At 47.7% G+C, this 4,405-nt stretch overlaps 1 long non-coding RNA gene across 1 annotated transcript; it reads left to right on the top strand.

Moving 5' to 3' along the window:
* The first annotated feature begins 1,841 nt into the window (after positions 1-1,841).
* Positions 1,842-4,140, top strand: LOC126039178 (uncharacterized). The gene is made up of 3 exons (XR_007506235.1): positions 1,842-1,983; positions 3,318-3,429; positions 3,573-4,140. It is a non-coding gene; the product is annotated as an uncharacterized LOC126039178 (long non-coding RNA).
* The last annotated feature ends 265 nt before the right edge of the window (positions 4,141-4,405 follow it).

Raw genomic sequence — 4,405 nt, 5'->3', positions numbered from 1 at the left:
TCCACTTTCACAGTAGTGTGAGGATTTTCACTTCTCTAGTTCCTAAGAGTCAGCAATTAAGAAAACAAACTGTTTCCTGAGTCTTCAATTGTCTTCTCTGCTCCTCTTACAGTAGATTAAATTTCATTGAAAGTCATCTTCCGCCCTGTGAAAGGCATCCATGAGGCAGTCTGGGCTAATATCTTAGCAGAAGGTAAACTTCTAGCAATCTTTCCATTATTATACATAATCCATACCACCTTTTTCCTTTCAAAGGTACACGGAATATTCTTCTTCCTCATATTTATAAAGCACCAGAGATTGAAACAGAATTTTAAAAGTGTAGGCATACAAGAAAATTTAGTAAAATAAAGAGAAATATTTTCAATTTGATGACATTGATGAAGACTTTTTTGAAATAAGTTTAAGATAAAGCACATACAGGCAGACTGATGTGGCCTTTTGGAGAAAAAATATGTATTATTTGGATGGATTATTCAGTTTTCCAGTGCTTTCCCCTTGTATTGTTTTCACTTTTTACACCATGTACTGAAATCCAAGCAGAATTTTACCAACTAGGATTTTACTGAAAAAGAGTAAGTACCCAAATGACTACGCCATTTCTACTCCAGTGTCTACAGCTCAAAGCTATTCAGGTATCTAAAACTTCCCCAAGACAATTGGGAGTGACGCATTAAATAACTTGGTAAATCTAATTTTGGTGTCTGATCCTGCCAAGTTGTTCATGTCCACAATTGTGGCTGTGTGCTGTGTTGCTCTGAAGGCCCGTTCACTTGAGCACAGTTATGCACACGAAGGAACAAACACCTCCACCTTGGGTTTGAGGAAGCAAGGAAGAATCCATCCTAAAATAGCAATAGTCTACTAAATTAAATAACAAAAAAAAAAAATGCTGAAAAAAAGATAAAGACACTTGCAAATTTTATACCTGTGCCTAGACAGAAAGAAAGGAGAGCATTTCTTAACAGACACGTTTGAATGTCATGTACTTCTTAAAGCAATTACAGAAAAGACTGTAATACTTCCTAGTACTGTAATTCCTCTGGAGACACTTTTGTCACAGTCAAAGGATACACCAAATGTTCTCAAATTTGCCTTTTCAAAGGATCACTTACACAAGGCAGGAACTATTTTCTTCCTCAGAACGCTCTTAATTATCTGATGTCTGTAGAAAATGTATTATTAGATATTAAAGGGTATTTTCTCTTACTATAGCTAATTTGGTCTTACTCACCAAATACATGTCTACGCTGAAAAGAAATGCAGTGAAATGGTGGGCACTGGTTACTTGAAGCACTTTGCTCTGAGGGCAGCTGCTGGCCCTGTGGGCTGGCTGGGACGGGCGGCTGCTCGCTCCACCTGAGGTAAGAGACACGGACGGGAAGAGGCTCATCTGAGTAAAACCACTTCTGTTTTGGAAAACGTGGAATAAAATATGAGCATAAATCCCCCCAACCTGTTCACATTGCATCACAGCTGCTAGAGAAGGGGAGAGGGTGCGGGCTGGCAGAGTCATGAGGAGAGTGGATGCAGCAACAGCCACCAACACCGTGTAAGCGGAATTTCTGAGACCTGTGTGATTGCTCTCACTCTGTCACTGTCGCGGACACAATTTTTCTTCTCACGCTACGCCCACACTGCATTTTTCCTCTCACGATATGCCCACGACCCGCGCCGTCCCTCGCTCCTTAAGCCTTTCCGCCCGCCATTTCCCCGGGACTACCGGCCCCAGCAGCCCCTGCGCCGCCCTCCCCCCCGCTTCTGGCGCCTCCCTGGCGCGGGGGCTGCTGGGGCTTGTAGGCAGCTGCCGCCTCGGTGGGGCCTGAAGCCGTGCCCGCGCCTCTTCGACGACTCTCGGCCGGCCGGCGGCCGAGGGAGCCGGCGCGGGGACACTGGCTGCGTTACCTTGTAGGGCAGGTGCTGCTGGCTGCCCGGGGCAGAGGGAGAGACGCGAAGCAGCAGCACAGGGCGAGGCACGGGCAGGTAGCCGCGGGAAGCCTGGTTGGGGACGCTGAGGGGGCTGTGAGGGGCTGGCGGGAAGGCTGAGGAGATGTGAGGAGCCAGCAGGAAGGCTGAGGAGATGTGAGGGTCAGGCGGGAAGGCTGAGGAGATGTGAGGGGCCGGCGGGAAGGTTGAGGAGATGCGAGGGTCAGGCGGGAAGGCTGAGGAGGTGTGAGGGGCTGGTGGGAAGGCTGAGGAGATGTGAGGGGCCGGCGGGAAGGCTGAGGAGATGTGAGGAGCCGGCGGGAAGGCTGAGGAGGTGTGAGGAGCCGGCGGGAAGGCTGAGGAGATGCGAGGGTCAGGCGGGAAGGCTGAGGAGGTGTGAGGAGCTGGCGGGAAGGCTGAGGAGATGTGAGGGGCCGGCGGGAAGGCTGAGGAGATGTGAGGAGCTGGCGGGAAGGCTGAGGAGATGTGAGGAGCCGGCGGGAAGGCTGAGGAGATGCGAGGAGCTGGTGGGAAGGCTGAGGAGATGTGAGGAGCCGGCGGGAAGGCTGAGGAGATGTGAGGGGCTGGCGGGAAGGCTGAGGAGATGTGAGGAGCCGGCGGGAAGGCTGAGGAGATGTGAGGAGCTGGTGGGAAGGCTGAGGAGATGTGAGGGGCTGGCGGGAAGGCTGAGGAGGTGTGAGGGGCTGGCGGGAAGGCTGAGGAGATGTGAGGGGCCGGTGGGAAGGCTGAGGAGGCAGGGAGGGCCGGCAGCCCAAGAGTACTCCTTTGGGCCTGGCTGTGGCAAACAGTGCCACAGGTGCCGAGTAGATTTTTGCAGAGCCGCCCTTCTCCCCTTGCTTGTAATGAAAAGATGAGATCTGTGTGAGTTGGTTTTTGGTTTTTTTGGTGGTGTTTTTTTTCTCTTTTGGGTTAGTTTTGCGGCAATGAGTGCATAGTGACTCCTGCTTGCCCTTCACAAAATAAGGAGCAAGGGCTCCTGCCTGGCAGAGATGCTGTGCCCCTCGCCAGCTGACTGGCTGGGCTGTTTTCTCTGAGCAAGGCCGGGTCTCCCAGTAATGGCTGGATGAGGAGCTATACTCTGTTGAATACTGAATTCAGCTTTAAGAACTTTTTTTGGGGGGTGGTAAAAGCTTCGGGTAGGCTTTAGATGCCACAGCTGAAATTACAGAGGATGTGAGCAAGAATTCATTGTTCTTGCCCAGGAAGGGACAACCATTTTGGTAACTGCCTTAGTTAAAGCAAGACAAAATCACTGAGCTCATCCTTTCATCTTGCATATTTTCTTAAAAAAACCCCAGATTTTTAATTCCTTGTCTTTCGTCCTGGAAACCAGCTCTTTGGACCTCACCCTATGCTAATTTATCTTACAGAGAAATCATCTGTACAGTGCACCAGTTCTGGTGGATTCTTAGCCCTTGCAAAGTATGCGTTGACACCTGAGAGAGAGAACCAAGCACACAGCTATTACCTTTTTGATGATCTGTAAGTGGAATGATCTTTTGCATATTCCAAACCCAGTGCACTGTTTCCTGTGGTTTCAGCATTAGATGTCGGAGAGTTTCATGCTGCAATGATTTAAAATTAATTATTGCCCATTAAAGAGTCCTTGTCTGCCTTTTTTGCAGCTGGGCTAAGTCATGAAGGCTTTGGGATTCCCTCAATGCCTGTGACAGAATCAGGCAGCTGAGTGTCTTCCTGGAAAAGGGATGAAGCATTAATGGAGCACATTGGGACTGCAGCTGTTGCTATCCTGAGCCTGTATATAGAAACCCTCACACACATGTGGGAGACAACTGTATTTGCTGGCAGCACAACTGAAGTTTGCAGTAGCTTTTTGTCATCTCTCAAGACCCAGTTGCTGCAGGAGTACTCGGGAGTCAGCTTCAGAGTTCTTAATTAAAGGTGGAATTTCACTGAATTATGTAGTTGAAATGTTTACTCAGACTGTTCACCAGAGGTGCATATACTTCTGATCTGAATGAGGAGGGGAACAGAAACAAGAGGAGATGGCAGTGCAGGAGGATGTGATGTCCCTGACCAGTGCTAATGGGAAGTCCCTGATTCCCATCCTGTGGCACTCTACTGTGATGTCACTTTTAGAAGGGCATCCTGATGTAATTTTCTGTGTACCTGACAAATAGGCTAATGACAGGAAGTATGATTTTAGAACAGTTTACAGAATAAATAATCTGGTTAAGAAAATGCACCTTTTTTTCTTTTTTAAAGTCCTATGTTAATAAATTCTTCCATAGTATTTGATATATGCTTGTCATATGATTGTCATTGTGCATATGTTTTGCTGTATGCACATAAAAATATCTAAAATAAAGAAGAACCACAGCTATTTCTTTACTAAAAGCTAAATGAAATTTCTTCTCCTTACTGCTTCAGTCAGTTCTTTGTATAATGTGCTGAAAGTCTGCAAGATAGCTAGGGTTGTATCACCCCCGTTTTAAAA

This window comes from Accipiter gentilis, chromosome 6, assembly GCF_929443795.1.
Source record: "Accipiter gentilis chromosome 6, bAccGen1.1, whole genome shotgun sequence".
Classification (NCBI taxonomy): Eukaryota; Metazoa; Chordata; class Aves; order Accipitriformes; family Accipitridae; genus Astur; species Astur gentilis.
This window is presented reverse-complemented; position numbering and strand designations above follow the sequence as displayed.